This window comes from Pinus tabuliformis, chromosome 1_2 (assembly GCF_031772625.1).
Source record: "Pinus tabuliformis cultivar Carrire ecotype Pingquan chromosome 1_2, CPIR1, whole genome shotgun sequence".
Lineage (NCBI taxonomy): Eukaryota > Viridiplantae > Streptophyta > Pinopsida > Pinales > Pinaceae > Pinus > Pinus tabuliformis.
The window spans coordinates 363,612,639-363,630,389 of NC_142298.1; positions in this window are offsets into that span (position 1 = coordinate 363,612,639).

Here is a 17,751-nt window from a genome sequence, read left to right on the forward strand (position 1 = left end):
CAGGAAGCAGAAATTGAAAGGAAGGAATCTAATCAAAGATACATATCCACTGTTGACCAAAATAAAAAGGAATTAGAAACATCTTCAGTAGAAATAAGCAGGATCAGGATTGAAAATGAGAAGTAAAAGGAACAGATACAGGTTCTCAACAGATAAGTAGAGAAGACTACCCTTCTCAAGCTATAGGTTGAGGAGACACAAAAAAGAACGAAGATCTTGAAAATATGGTTTCAAGAAGATTTGTCTCAAAAGAAAGAATAACTTGATGCAATGTGTGATGAGATCAACAAACTAAAGGGATCGAAAAAAGAACACTTACAAGATAATACAAATGAAGAAGAAAAAATGAAGGCAATTAAAGATGGTAAAGCTCCAGTTGATGAAGGTACAAGCTCCACATTTTTGCAGGATGATGAAGGAAGTTGATCAAAGTGAAAAGCCAAAGAAGAATGTTGCAACTCCAAAGAACAAGACCAAAGGACCACAACAAACTACAACACAGCCTCCAAAGAAGAATTAAAAATCTTCCAGTTATGTTCGTTTATTTAATGGTTATTGTTTTTCATGCGCTAACTATGGACATGTGGCCAAGGATTGTAAAGTTATTGACAGATACAACTATCAAGGACCATCACATCCAAAATAACCATTCAGGTCCACACATTTATTTAATGGTTATTGATTTTTATGTGCTAATTATGGACATATGGCTAGGGATTGTGAAGTTTTTGACATGTACAATCATTTATGCAAAACTCTAGAAGCAATTTTACAGGATCACGAGACAAGTTCCACGATTATTTTGTTAGAAGAGAATACGTGCTAGATGGTCCAAACATTGAATGTTTCAAATGCCATAACTATGGCCATAGCGCTCACAGTTGCAGATATCAGATGGAATCATCTATGGACAACATTGAATGCTTCAAGTGTCATAACTATGGGCACATGGCTCGAGATTGCAGGAATAAGAAGGTCTGGAAAAGGAAACAAGTATAGGAAGACAAAGCAGATAGCAAGGTTTCAACAGTTATGCTTTCGGGATTTGTAAAAGAAAAAGGTCATGAAGAATTAGCAGTTGGTTCAGATAATGACTCAGGTCAAGATGGTCTGTTAGGTGACTCACTATTTTGAACAATATGGCTTGTTGACTTCTTAATGTTTGTAGAGGAGGAGTCTATGCAACAGTATATAGCACAAGTTTACAATTGACAGGAAGGTAGTTTGAACAAGATGGCAGTTTCATTAGAGGTTTAGGGGGAGAAAAACAGTTGAAGGATTACAGGTTGCTAGGAACAAGGAAAGATTAGTCTGTAAAGGATATGCACAGGTTGAAAGAATCGATTTTGAAGAAACATTTACTCCCGTTGCCAGAATGGAAGCTATCAGGATGTTTCTCGCTTGTGCTTTCTCGAGAAAAATCAAGGTCTACCAAATGAATGTTAAGATAGTTTTTCTAAATGGTGAATTGGAGGAAGAAGTTTACATTGAACAACCTAAAGGTTTTCTTCTCTTTGACAAAGAAGACTACATCTGCATATTAAAGAAGGCTCTATATGGTCTTAAGAAATCTCCTAGGGCTTGGTATGCTCATCTTGACGGATATCTACATCAACAAGGATTCAAGAAAGGAAGTGTTGACAACAATCTTTATGTGAATGTGGATCAAGATAACCTAACAATTATCGAAGTATATGTGGATGATATAATCTTTGGAAGCAATGATGACATATTAATTAAAGACTTTGCCACAAAAATGCAAAGTGAGTTTGAAATGTCTATGATTGGCGAACTAACATACTTTTTAGGGCTTTAGATTTCTTAGTAGGTTAAAGGAATATTCATATATCAAACCAAGTACATCAAAGAAGTGTTCAAGAAATTCTAGATGGAAGATTGCAAGCAAGTCCTTACCGCCATGGTAACATGTTGCAATGTTATATCTAAGACTTTTGTGATCCATAATGTAGAGAACAATCTTTTGGATTAATCATATTGTAAGGATTGGGTCGATGTTTTGAACCAACTAATGTGGTTCATCCTCAGGACAAGGTTAGAAACCAATTGATTTCAGAGAATAAATAGCAGGTGCATCAATGTTCAGGGTAAGCCGTTCAAAATTAGCCATTTGTGAAATAAAATTATTTAGGAATATGTGATGAGAAGTTTATTAAATTAACTAATATTTAGTTAAAAATAGCTGTTATGTAGTAATTAATTATTTAATATCAAATTTGTAAATACTTTATCATTTTAAATAATAAAATAACTTATTTACATAATATTATTAGTTAGGGTTGACCTATTCAATGTGAATTAGGTATAAGACTAGCCGTTATCATGAAATAATAATAATTTTAAAAATAATTAATATATTTATCAATTAAAATGCTAATATTATATAAGCATATTTTATTTATATAATATTAATATTATTACAAATAATTAAATAATAATATTTGGTTGAAAATTAGTTGTTATGTAATGAATTAGTTAGTAATAATATTAAAAATAATTTATTTACCAATTAAAATAATAATATTATCTAGAATAATTTATTTATATAATACTATTAGTTAGGGTTGACCTATTCAAATTTAGCTTAGAAAATTCCTCAAAGGATGTGGACCAAAGGCTGTATAGATCCATGATTGGTAGTCTCTTATATGTGACAACCTCCCAGCCTGATGTGATGTAGGTAGTTGGACAAGTAGTAAGATTCCAAGAAGCACCAAAAGAATCTCATATTATTGCCGTCAAAAGTATTCTTCTGTATCTTAAGGGCACAACAGAATATGGTCTATGGTATGCAAAAGGAAATGATCTGGTCATCCAAGCTTATACAAATGCAAATTGGGCAGGAAGTGTTGATGATCATAAGAGTATGAGTGGAGCAGCATTCTATCTAGGTGGTTGTCTTGTTTCATGGTTAAGTAAAAAGAAGTCTTCAATCTCGTTATCCACAACAGAAGTAGAATATGTCGCTGCAGCAGCGTGTTGTGCTCAAGTTCTTTGGATGAATCAAACTTTGCAAGATCTTAAAGTCAAGTTTGATGAGCCTATTCTCGTCTTTTGCGATAACACTAGCACCATAAGTATCTCCAAGAATCCTGTGATGCATTCCAAAACGAAGCACATTCCGATTAAATATCATTTATTAGAGAGCGGGTCACTAAAAAAATATCAAGCTTGAATATGTTGGCACAAAGGAACAAATTGGTGACATCTTTACTAAACCATTATCTCGTGAATCATTTGAGTATATTCGCCAAAAGCTTGGGATTATCCCAATTTTTCACTAGAACCTTTCTCTTATCTACTCAAGTAGAAAGGGGGAGTGGAGGTGTGTACAGGTCTGCAGGATGGTTGTTTTTCATGGGGAGTTACCCTTTGCCATTGATGACAAAGGGAGAGAGAAGAAAGTAGGAAGAGGTGTCATGATTGCAAGGGGGAGTACTTGTGTTGCCATAAATGCCAAAGGGGGAGATTGTTGATCAGCGGTTGTAATTGATGTCAACCCAAGCAGCACCAGGGGCTACCCCGATCTTGCATGGGAATTCTGAATTGAAAAATTACTATGTTCTGAGTCAAGGATCTTCTAGATGGATTCCACTCATTGAGATATTTCCGTTCATATATGGCACGCCAAGTAATTTGTCACGGTTTAAGATATATTCATGTTTGAAGATAGTAACCCCAGTTAGTGGGCTAAAATCCTATGGGGTTGTGGCATGGCACTCATAATTGGTTGTGGTCATTAAATAGTTAATAATTAATACAAAAAAAGATTATCCTAAAATCCCACCAACATTCACTTGTTGACGACCCTCTCAACTCAAGACATTCATATAAATAATGACCCTCATATCCTCCTCTAGTAGGGATTTTGTGGCTTCAAACAAACCATTGTGGGATTGTCGCTATAACTTTTTTCTGCGAAGCTTCAGAAGCTGAAATTAAAACCCATTTGAGCTAAAATGTTGATGAACTATGTGACCATATTTCAGATCTTGTTTCACTGTATTTTCGGATATATGATCTGAGGAATTTAGGGTTTTTGTTGGCTCCCGAATTCCACGTCAAATAGGTGACGTTGAGAAAATCGTCATAACTTTCTCTCTGAGTATTGGATTAAAATTTTGTAAAAAAGTCACAAAAAGAGTACAGATGGTAGTTTGTTGAGTAGCATTTTCAGGGCTGAAGGTCACAACAGTGACACGTGGAACTTCATATAATTTCACTTTATGGAACTAGTCTATAATCAAGTTGTCGTGGGAGAATGGGCATAACTCTTTCTTGAAGAATCCAAACTTGATCAGAACTAAGGGGTTGGAAAGAAGTATCAGAGGGATATCATAGGAATAAATTTCAGACCCTAGAGATCTGAAATTACATAGATACAACATATTCAATATCGAGCTCCTAGAATCCAAGGAAAAACGTGCATTCAAGGATAACTGCAGTAAGGACCACACATCAACAGTCAAGGGTAAGTCTCCTACAACAAGGTATGCATGATTAGTGTTTACATTTGAAATATGAGTATCATCTCTGACATATATTTTTGCAGGTAAACATAAGTACATACAGGGTCTCAGCTATATCTCTATGTCTCTATATGTCACAGTTAGTTTGATACCACATTTCGGATGTCATATTGTTGATACTACACATTGGATGCTACATATTCTTGATGCTACACTAAGTCTGTTAAATCTATATAATGTTTTAATTTCATGTTACTTGCCTTGTCATAGTTGATAGAATTATCTCTATTGTTGTACTTAGAAATTGGTCCATCACAAGTCTAGGGTTTGTCATCAATTTTTATTGTATATATCTTTAGGTCACTTTCAGATATAGTCTTGCATAGAGTCCAAGCCTATATCAAGAGTGAGAGTCTTTGTCTACTGCTGCAACAATTCAACAATAAAAGTGACAAGCACACTTCAGGTACACATTGTAATTTATTCATTATTATTCACTTATATGTGTTTTTCAGACAGAGGTAACTTGAAGGGTATTTTGTTTTGTTTTGGGGTTGGTTTTGCCGAGAAAATTTTGCATGCAGGTAGAAGAAGATTCAAGTATAACCTCAAGCAAGAATTCAAGAGCATAAGTATCAAATCAAAGGAAGCATTGCAATGGGACATCCTTTGATGACAAACATCCATTCGTATATTGTGAAGAAGTGTCAAGGCTAAGGGTCATCATTGTAAAGTTGTAAAAGAGTCATTTGGTAAAAGTGTGATCACTGGAAGAGTTATTATTGTAAAAGAGTCAATCTACCTAGAGCCAAAAAGGCATTATTCGAAGGTATAGGAGTCTATGTTGGGATGATGTCATGGTTGGGTTGCAGTTCATAGTGTGATTGGGTGTTCGGTCAAAATCATTGTAAATCATATTGTATCGTGGATCGTTGTCCCTGGTACAGAATCCACACTCTTGTCTCATTTCAGTCATTATAGGGTGGTAGGGAGGTGCTAAGAAGGTGCATGAAGCCACCTACAGGTTGGAGCCTACGAACACTTCAAGGTGGTAGGGTCGTGTTAGGGTGAGTTGTGGCTCACTGGGATGTTGGGGCATCCATTCAGTTGATTACTAAAGAAACCAAGGCGTTGGGGCATCCTTCCAATGGGAGCTGGAGAAGAATGCTTTTCTAGAATTCTAGGAAGTTGTTGTTTTAATTCAGTTGGAGCTAAAGATTAAATAATTTATTAGAAAAGCATTCAGTGGTTTTTGACTCGGAGGGGGTTTTCCACCTAAAATTATTGTGTCTATTGTGTTCTTTTATTTACTATTATTACTGCATAAACAATAATAATAATTGAAGATTAACTAATGATCTGAAAAGATTTAAAAGTGTTAATTGCTAAGGAATATTGATTCACCCCTCCTCTCAGTATTTCAAACACTACTCTACTCTTTTGATATTTTTAGATTATACAATAAATAAATGCAAGCATTCATCACACACGACACATTTATTTTTGGTCCAATCACCTTGGGAAAACTAGTCTTCAAAGAGGATTTAATATTAGCTTCCCAAGAATTGTTTTACAGAGATAATTAACAACAAGTATACGTATCTCTCCCTTGGGAAGACTTCCTTTGATATTTCACTTTCTCTCTGATCTTTGACCCACAATCTTAGTTTCTTTCTTTGACTTCCATTCATCCTTTCAAGACTGAAAATTTGAACTTCTAGCAACAATACTCTTCCTAGAAATTCAAGCTTTTGTTGAGACCTTAACTACCCAAATATGCTTGACCTCTACTCTGATATGAAAAAAATATGATCCTTGAGTTTGAAGTTGCATGAGTCTTGAATTCTACTCCTAATTTCTCATTGATCAGCTATAAGTATCCCTTGAAAATAGTGTAGACTGGTGCATAAAATGTGAGTTGCTTGGAGCATTTATCTTCCATGAAAATCACTCAAGAAGACTCTGATTATACCTTGAATAGAGTGCATGTATTCTTTGGTTGCCTCCTTGATTTTCAAGTCCCTTTATTGAGCTTATACTTTGCCTCCTAGAAAATCAGGCTTGCTCCTAAAAACTCAGGCCTGCTATAGCATGAATACCTAGCTATAAAAATTTCTCCCTCAACCTTCTCCTCCTCTTCTCCTTGATCCCTCTCTTCTCCAAAACTCTCATGTTAAGAACGAATGAGAGAAACTTCCTTTTTCCCTTTTTGTCTTCTCAATTGAAGAGAACCCTAACCCTTGAGATCTAGTTGTTGAGATTAAATATCAACTCATTAGATGAAGGGTGGAGATCATTTTCTCTTGACCCCTTCTTACATGCACTCCCTTCAATATTGAGACTCCTAGTCACTTTTAATGTTTTTGTACTATGTGCATTTTTTCTCATAAGTCCCTTTTAAAATATAAAAGTCACTTTAATAATAAAATTTTGCTTGTATTTTTCTCATAAAGTCACTTTATAACACTAGTGACATTGATATTTTAAAATACATAGTACGTAACCCATAAAAAGTAACTTTCCACAATAACATTATTATAGCTCATAATGTCACATGACAAAAAGAACATTAAAGTGTCTTCATAGGCCAAAAGGATAAATGCACTAGGAAACACCTCTTTGGTACCCTTATTTTCAACAACCCCTCTTACCGAGGAAGGTGTTTCTCACCACTCCCACCATGTCTCTGAAGTATACATGCTTTCCCTTTGGCCATGACTTGGTGAGAATATATGCTACCTATTCATCAATAGATATCCCTGAAACACCATGCAAAATAGCCCAAGTTGTTCACAAGTTGTAGGATTTTGTATGTAGTGTATTGATTTATTCAAAAAATAGAGATTGTCCCCTTTTTTCCCACTTATTATTTTAAAGTTGACATCATTTTAATTTCCTCCCTTTATTTTCTCCTTGGGTTCACCATGAAAAATTGCTTTAGTTACTAATTTACCTCACATCTTCCTTACCCCTTTATTTTCCATTCATTCAATTTTCAAAGTTATAAAGTATAATAAAAGGGATATGGAATTGTATCTCAGGTTCTATTAAAACTGCCATCTTATTTTTTGAGTTTTCCATTTTCACTTAAGACCTTAAATAAATGAAAGCACACCTTAATACAATATGTAGGATCAAACTTTGAGGCTTTGTGAAAATGAACCAATTATTTATCCTTTATATTTCTTAGAGTTTGATGGATTGGGATAGTGGTGGACCATGTTTCTATGCTTTACCATTTAAGTTGTTTGTTTGTCCCATTGTTCCCATGCATTCATTTTTCCAAAGTTATAAAGGATATGAAAATTGTATCTTGGGTGCTATTGTAACTGCCATCTTACTTTCTGAGTTTTCCATTTTCACATAAGACCTTCAATAAATTGAACCACATCTCAATACAGTATGTAGGATCAAACTTTGATGCTTTGTGAAAATGTTCCAATTATTTATTCTTTATATTTCTTGAAGTTTAATGGATTGGGTCATAATGGTGGACCATGTTTCGATGCTTTTTTATTTGTCTCTTTGGCCAACTATGGTAGAATACTGAAACTACAAGTTGTTATATGGTTTCTAGATAGTTAGCTTAGGATTGAATTTTTTCAATCAAATTACTTAAGATGGTAGTTAGCTTGTTCAATATAAAACTTATTCATATGGTGTTTATGTATAGGGATATGCTCTGTACCTATTCCTTGAGACAAAGAATGCTATCACAATGTCAGGATACATTGACGTGGAAAAAAAAATTAATTAGGAGCCACATGGCAACACTGACGCATTACTTTAGATGAAGAGTTTCATCTTTCTTATCCTTGTGTTTTTCACTATGATAGGTAGGTGAGGAAATATATCTCTTATTAATGTGATTTTGTAAACATGTGTGTGGAAGTGAAGGATGTTTCATTGGGGTTCTTTTTTAATTAGAACTAAAAGTTGACTTCTTGAAATCTAGGTAACTTCTATACAATTATGATCTCACTTTAAGTATAAGATTCTTATTAATACATGAATTTCTTACAACCTTTGTCTGCATTTTCTCTTCTATGATATTGATATTTGCATGCTCAATGAACTAATACCTAAATGGGTAGGACATGTACTCTCCTTAGGGTATGTATTGGTCAGCTAGTGGGGTTTTACCATTCACCCTCCCCATTGTGATCATGGCAAAGTCCCAGGTCATGGTGATTGCAATATAGAGTTCTCAAAGTGGTTGGTGTGAATCTCATAAGCCATGATGAGAACATGGGTGCATAATAAACACAAAAGTATGTTCAAGCGCCAAGTCTCACGAACTCCAAATCAAAATCAATTTTCACTTTTCAAACTTCATCTTGTCAAATATAAATGAGACAATTTGTTTAGTAAATGGTTTTGTGAAAATTTTGAGTGACATTACGATTAATTGGTAAACTTTTATTGCAGAAAATTTTGATGTGGTGAAAGAACAAATGCATTCCTTGGGATTTTGGTTAATGCACCTTTTTCTTTGTAAAGAAGGTTGTTAATATTGAAAGAATGTTTTTGGAACCTAGAAAGTCGATCAAAATTATTTTTTTGCTTGTTTTAAATTTGTTAGTTTAAAATCATGTGCATTTCTCCCTTTATCATCCCCTTTGGGGTACACTTTAAAATTACAACACTTTTTAGTAACAACAACTTAATGATGTTTAGGAGCATTTGTATGAACAAAATGGTAAAAGGGTGGAATTTTTCTTGCGTAAATCTTAAGATTTGTTTTTGATTTCTACCTAACTTTTTCCTTATGAAAATAAATCAATTTTCTTAATTTTCATTCCTTTTTCTCATTATGTCATCGTTATCATCTATTTCAATTTTATAGATATTTTTTCTGCACACTTTCCTCTTACATTGTTGTTTTGTATATGCATATATACATGATTCCTTAGAGTAACCAAAAAGGGGATATTCATCTTTGCTGGGCATTGAATTTTCCTCTTGAGTGGAGAATGGAGAAGGTTCTTCTTAAGAAGTTTCTTGTAGAAAAATTCTTGATCTACTATAATAAAAATTATTTGCTTTTTGGATTAGATGTAAGTTGGTTTGGTGCAATAAAAAATGGAGAGTTGGAAATCTAGTATGTTAATTCACCACTTGGACATTAAAATGTGTAACTTAGTTTGGATGATCATGCCTAAGCTTTTTCCTAAAGGTTGAGTACTAAGTTCCTAAGGTGTTCTTTTCTATGGTGACATTTTATTTGATTTCTTTTTACAGGTCATCTAGCCACATGGTGGCCACTATTTTTCAACTAAAGAAAACTTGTTCAAGTTTCTAGTACAGATTCCTATGGTTTTTAATGTTGTGATTATTTCACCACGTGGTTATTTTGGGCAAGCAAATGTTTTAGGAATAATAAGCAAGACACCGTTGGAAAAGAAAACAATTATGTTATAATTGCAATGTCCATTCTGTTAGCGCTTGGAACTCACCTAGGCTGAGATAGACAAACTCTCAAGGCTACATCAAACCATTTCACCTCGTAGCTAGCCCTACGAGGTATGAGAAGGCTCTCTCGGGTCAGATTCGGTAGATCTTTCAATATGATAAGCTGACCAATTAGGAATAAAGATTTTAGGCTAGTAAATTGATAAGGGAGGTTGATTTAAAGATTTTTGGGGTTTTTGGTGGCAATTGGAGGGAGTACAATTCAGGGTGCGGGGATTGGGCTCAGTTTTTGCAGGGGGATCTTTGGGGCAAGGTAGGAGTGAGTGCTGATGCCTTAATCTGAGATGGATGATCAGGAATGATAGAAGAGGAGCTAAAGAGGGCAAACAACAACTTTGAATCCTCTTTAGACAGTGGAAAACATAGATATTGAACAAAATTAAAAGCTGAGCATGGCATGCATGAATTCAAACTTTATCACTTCATCTGTTCAATTAGCAGCAAAGAAAGAGATGGAACACATAAACACACTTACAATAACATGTAGAGAACACACCATCAACACAACAATCCACAAGAATCCACAATGATGTCTGCAAAACCCTGGCCTTCCTTTTCCTTAAATTGCAGTAATAGATGTACAATATACAATAATGCTTCTCCCACAAGAGTCCAACCATGAAAATGAGCAAGAGAAGGCATAATATAGACCATCTAACTCCTTTCCCCACCTCTAGGGGTCGAGCTCAGCTTCCTAGGAGCAGTTTGAACTAATTCTAAACTTAGCACTAGATAATAGGCAGTCAAAACAACTTGCCTCTAAAACTTAGCTAACTCATCCATGCATTAATTATTCACTTTTTACATCAAGGAAGCTTCTAGAAGGGTAAAGAGAGATAAAATCTATCAATGTGCCATGAAAATTATACATTCATCCATCATCTACAAGTAAAAATCATCAACCAAGGTGAAAACAGTGTTTTCTGGCCTGAAAAGTCAAAACTGCCAAATTCAGCTCGAGTGGTCGCGCCCCCTACTCGAGTGGTCGCGCCCATTTGCAGCAACTTTTGAGTGGGTTCCACTGGTCCAAATCAGGTGTAAGATGGCTCATTGGAAAGCTTGGTCTGTCTACTTTCCATCCCAAGTCGAATTTCTGGATTTGGAGTTGATTTGACCCCTCAAAAGTCAATTCTCCCAAGGTCACTTTCTGCAACTCAAAAAGTGGGCAGCAAGTCAAAATTTTGATGTAGTTTGAGCTTTTGGAGGCCCAAATCTCAAAATCAAGTTGACCCCAAGTATAGGTAATTCTAGTTTTTGCATGCCCTTTCAAAAAATGTAGAGTTTTCCCCGTTCTGAGCTGTCCTCCCGAGTGGTCGCGCGCAGGGTGAGACCACTCCAATGGCCAAAACCTGTAAATTGCACAAAAAATTCACAAATGACAAAATTTTCTCCAAATTTCTTGAAATTTGGGCTGGGAGTCCCCAATCAAGTACCATGCTCAGTCAAAGATGCTTTGGCCAAAATTTGGAGTGGATCGGGCGTTTTCCTTCGTTTTTGTGCTTTGGCCAACCGTCCTTGGAGCACCTTCGTTCTCGCCGGTATTTTTGACATTTCTCTCAAACCATGACACCTGTGTAAAAAGTGAAATAGGTTTTTCTTCTTTGGCATGTTATGGACAAAAACCTCTCTCAGTTTTCCAAAATTCATCTTTTATTGCTCTGAAACATCATTTGAGTGCAACTTGTCCCGATGTGTGAAACAAGGAATTTTGTCGAAATGGAGCGAAATGAAGGGGATAGGGGGCTTCTAAATTCTTGGGGAAATTTTTGGAAGTAGGGAGGGATGTTAGGAAGTAGGGGAAAGTGGAATCTTAGAGATTGAGTGAGGGGAAGGGGTCCAAAAGGGCAAAACACAGGCCCAACCTAGAAAATTGCCAGGTTGTAGCTAGAAACTAGGGTTTGTGCAAAAATGAGGAATTTGGGGGATCTGAGTGATGGGAAGCATTTGATAAGGTACTTTAAGGATAGGGGAAGGTGTATGAACATCAGGAAACAAGTTTTGCTGGTGATTTGACCATCCAAGAAAAATTAGCTTTCAAAACCCTAGGAGAGGGAAATGAGCTTGCCTAGGCACAACTGAAGCATGAACAAGATGTAAAATGACCCATTAGATACTGACATGACGATGACAACCCTCTGAATGATGATAAACTCAGCTGAATGGTGACATGGATTGACATTTGGGCAAACCCTAGACCTAATGCCTAGTGACCAAATTTTGCTTGAAGACTCACTGAAATGACAAAATTTGACCTTGACACTTCAGAATCACTTTGTAAGAGCATATTTGATCACTGGAGGAAGGCTGGAAAGACTGACACTAACACATTCCATGATATCCTCTCTTTATTGTTTGGTTGTATTTTGAATGTTTCTTTTGATTTTGTTTGTCTTTTAAATATGAAATTGAAAATACTTGGTATCATGTCTATTTAAACAACAACCAAAGCTTGAAGATGAAATTAGTATTACACTTAGCTGATTGAAATCTTTTTAGTTGTTTTGTGTTAAAACATTTTCATGACTGCTAGAAAAGTTTAATTTCATGTTTTTATTTGAGCACAAGTTGTTTATATACTTGACCAAGTTCATGCGTTAGATAATGAAATGTTGTTGTGAATAAAATGACAAGGATTAGACATCACACCTTATATTATTTGTTTTCACAAGTTATCTACACCATGAGCTTTTTAGCATGTAACTTAGTTGACATGATTGTGCCTATGCTTTCCCTGAATGTTGAATACTAAGTTATGAAGGTGTTATTTTCTATGATGATGTTTTATTTTCTATGTTTATACAGGTAATCTCGCTACATAGTGGCCATTATCGCCCAACTAAAGAAAACTTGTTAGGGTTTTTTGCTTTTATGGGGAAAATTGGCTTTGACATTGCTGATTTTGAGGTATATGTCGTATAAATTCTTTATAGTCTAATTTAGTTTATATTCTAGTGTTCATCGTATTTCATGTCTTATACTCTACAATGTATTTTATTTTGTTTTCAGAAAAGGAACTCAGTATTGATGGTAAGAACCATGAATTGAAGAAAGAGGAAAACAATAACACTGGAACAACAAATGCAAAAAGAAAGAGAGAAGAGAACCAGTCTAGTGATATTCTTAGAGCCAATATCTCCCATAAGACACACACATAGAGATTGATGGTCAAGTATTCAAAGTTGTTGAATTCACTTGCAATGCCTTGGCAACACAACGATAATGTTTTGAAGTGATGAAACAATATTTTATGTGTAAATTGTAGTCCAACCAATATTAAGTTGGAAACTCATATTGTAATACTTAACATTTCATATAATATAACTTTTGTGGTTGAAATTATTTATAATTGCACTTGATGTTGTTTAGTATTGTAATTAACATATGTAACTTTGTATGACATTGTATGAATTTTTTTTTAATTTAGTCGCAAAGTCATATTAATTAATATATGTTGAATAACAATGAACACATGAAATCAATCTAAAACTACTAAATTAGTAGTTTATATTGATTAATGATAAACACAAGTAAAATGAATATATGACTAAATTATTCGTTTATAATGATTATTAATAAAAGTAAATGAAATGAATATAAACTAGTAATTAGTTGTTTATACAATGAATATGAAACTACCAAGAAAAGATAAATGATTACTGCCAATGATAAATTTGTGATTACAAATGAAAACTAAATTTTCCTTATATACGACTATTAGTAGCTAATTTATAGTATCTTATAACACGATCGAAATTAGTCATATTTTTTTGGTCATTAATTGGTTTCAATTGATGACTAAATTTTTTATATATGTGACTATTAATAGCTAATTTACAATACCTTATAACACAAATGAAATTTAGTCATATTTCTTTGGTCATTAATTGGTTTCAAGTGATGACTATTAGTAGCTATTTTACAGTATCTTATAACACGACCAGCATTTTGGTCATATTTCTTTTGTCATTAATTGGTTTTCTAGGGTGATCATATAGTAATATATTTTGTTGTATATTTAGTCACTAATTGTGGCAATCAATGACTAAATTAATAACCAAATTTATGAATAAATATACTAGTAGATGATGAAATTAAGATAACCAATTAATGACTAAGCTAAAAATTACTAAAAGTTTGTCGCGTTATAAGACATTGTAAATTATCTACTATTAGTCATCGACTAAAAAATGGTCGTTTATATGCATTTTTTAGTCATTTTTTTAGTAACTAATTAGCCATTTTGTACTGGTGATATAACCATAAATACAGAGATGTAGCAGAAAGAACAATTCATTTCATTAATATCAAATACTAAAATATGCTTACAAACAGAATGGAAATAAGACTAGCTCAGTCGATGGTAGCTTATCTCTGAGAAGAGATGTGGCGGCTACATGTCTTTGAACTATGTTACAATGAGGCTTGAAAGCCTATTTATTATTGAGAAATAATGGAAAGCCCTAAACATCCAAAATGCTAACCCTAGCAGATGAAGCGACAAAACTATGGGGCTCGATTGGGTAAATTGGTACATCAAATTCCTAGGGTCGTAACTTTAGGGCCTCAAAACGGCTCTAGAAGTTCAGGACCTGAAAAAATTCCAAAAATAGTAAATTGTACTACAATTAAGGAAACTGAAAAATTAAAGAGATAGTGGTGGGGGTCCAAGTGGAATAGGTGGGTGGCCACCAACATCCACCTAGATCAATCCTCCCCACTTAGGAAGCAATGGTCCCCATTGTGTTGTGTGTCTCCATGATATGGGGAAACTTCTGTTGGCGTGAGTCGTTTTTCAATGTCTAATGTGTTAAGTAATGGTGGGAAGCATGGTCGAAGGTAGTCCATATTGAACGCTTGGTGAAAGCCAAAAAATGGGGGAATGTTGCGATTCCAAAGCATTATCCCCCATAACCTTGGTAATGGTGTAAGGACCATATTGGAGTGGTCTAAGCTTTTGATGGGCTGTGGTAAGGCGTTCTTTCTACAAATGTAACAAAGCTTTGTCGCCCACCTGAAACTTTTGTGGCACCCAATGTTGATCATGTCGTTGCTTGTACTTGGAATTTGACTTCTCCAAGATGTCACGAACATGTTGGTGGATGTGTTTAATAAATATGGTCTCTTTATCAGCCTCGGAAAATACATGTCTGGATTTTGTCTATATAGTCGCATGAGGCATGACAACATAAATCAGACACAATGGTTGAAATCCCAGACCCATTTGAAAGGGACTATGACTAGTTGATCTATGGAGAGATCTGTTATAACTGTGTTTCACATAGGGGAGAATATCATCCCAATTTCATGGATGCTTTACCTAACAGTGCAAGGGTACCCCTATGGGTGAGGAGAAGATGTCCCTGTATTCTTCCACGACTGTATCCACCTACTTCTGCTGTGTGGAGGAACCCTTCCCAAGGGCCATGGATGTGGCTACGTTCTTCACCTTACTTTGAGAGTGAACAAGAAAGAAAATAAATTTCCTAGTATGGGAGATGATCTTACTACATTTTTTAGCAAAGATCAAAGAGGTGGCGGTAGGTGGGGCTACCTCCAGTATCGTGTATAACGTATTACCCAAAGAAATAATAACAGAGTGAGGTCTACACTCATATATAGCTTGTTGATTCCACAAGTATGGTTTTCCTAAAAATACATCACAAACTTCAAGAGGAGCAACATCACACAGTACCTCATCCATTAAGGGCTTGATGTTGTAGGGAAGGTGGCACTACTACCTGACTCAGAGACTTCGTCCTTGGTGAAGCCACCATATATTATACGGCTACGGGTATGGTGTGGCCGGTAGGCCCAATTGCTTCAGAAACTCTGCTAAAATGAGGTTCTTTTGGCTCTCGCTAATAACAAGGAACTACAAAAAAGAATCCTTCGCCCACATATTTGAGTGGAATAGGCATTCCCCCTCCTCTGGATCTCCAGGCTCAATATTCTGGATTTTGGTGGTGGCCACAGTGGCACTAGGCTCCACGTTAATGATCTACTTCCCTTTATCATTCCTCTTGTTGGGTTTTGATTCAAAGTTGGAACATGCATCTAACTTGGTAGCCTTCAGCTTGGCCACCAATGATTGCTTGGCCCGACACTCACTTTTGTTGTGAGTGGAACTCTTATGGAACTCACACCACTTTCCCATGTTCACCTTTTGTTTTCAAGGTGTTGTTCTTTGCTTGTGACTTCAGTGAGTTATCCTGGATCACCCTACCCTTTGCGCTGAGGTTTTGGGGTGCCTTTCCCTTGCTTTGGATTCACAGATCCAATGTCTCGCTTTTTCTGCTTAAACTTCTTCTCAATCTTGACAGCGTATCAAACGTTGTGCCGAGTGAGGATATGTCTAGGAACTCCATCTCATCTTGGATGTATCTAAGTAGGCAGTCACAGTATTTGAGTACCAAATGTTTCTCAAAATCCTTGATACCCAACTTCATGTGAAGGGTATGAAAAACATTGGTAAAGTCTAAAACATCTTTGTCTCTTCGCTATCCCAGCGTGGTCCACTTTATTTATTTATCCTCATAACTCCCGACAAGGTAGTACTACTCCTTGATGGTGTCCCGAAACAAATTCCAAGTTGGTGCGACCAGAAATAGTGAGGGTGTACTTTCATCCTTCTTCTCATAGTAGGTTTCCCACCAGTCCTTGACATGGGGGGCGACCTTGAGAAGTATAAAAGTAATCTTTTCCCAGCTCGAAAAATCATGAACAAAAAAATATCTTACTAGCCGATTTAACCATTTATCTATGGTGTTTGCATCTATCTGACCCTCAAATATGTGGATTTCAAAGTTAACTTGTACCTTAAAGGGTGTGGCACTTCCAAAGTAGCTGATGGAAGGAGATGTGTCGCCCTTGAATAGTTGCTAAAGGATCTGGGAAAAGTTGTCCATCATTGTGTTCCTCTTTCACTCAAAGGCTTCTTTTAACAAGATGTTAAAAGTATCTCCTGCCCCCTCATCTTACTTCTCTTTCACCATGGGAGTTCGTAGGGGTTTGAGAGGTTGGTCTTGCAAAGTTTCGACTAATTCGAGCCCTAACTCCTTATATCCCTACCTTGTTAGGGACATGCAAAGTAAAACAGAGAAAGAGAAACAATGGAAAACCCTAACCCTAGGAGATGAAGTGCCAAAACTATGGGCCTTGTTTGGGTAAATTGGTACATCAATTTCCCGGAGTCATAAATTTGGCATACAATCCCCGTTTGACACACACAATACCTTGTTAGAAATATCTATTCGAGGACTACAACTTTCGACCAACCAACACTAATTTTAAACTCTTGTTGGCCCCATATTTCAAAAAACACATTGTTTAGGGCCTCAAAACGGCTCTGAAATTTCAAGACTCGAAAAACTACCAAAATAGTAATTGTGCTACAATTAAGGAAAATGAAAAACTAAAAGAGACTGTGGTGGGGGTCCAAGTGGAATAAGCGAGTGACCACCAACATCCACCTAGATCAAATGGAAATTTCTATATACTTAATTATAATATCTTATGAATCTTCCCCTTCAAATAACCAACTCAAGAATGCATTGGCCCTTCAATATCTTGTTGTCTATCAAATATGAACCACTTTAAACTTTTTTCAAGTATATTTCAGTCCCTAATATGATTCAAAACATTCACAAGATGTAGGTAATCATAACAAATATTAATGACCAATTTTAGTGCCATATGCAAAGCAATAGTGCCACTCTAATGCCACTACTATGATTAGATCAATCGCTGAAGGCTCAAATAAAACTTTTGTAGCTTGTATGAGTTCACAAAATTG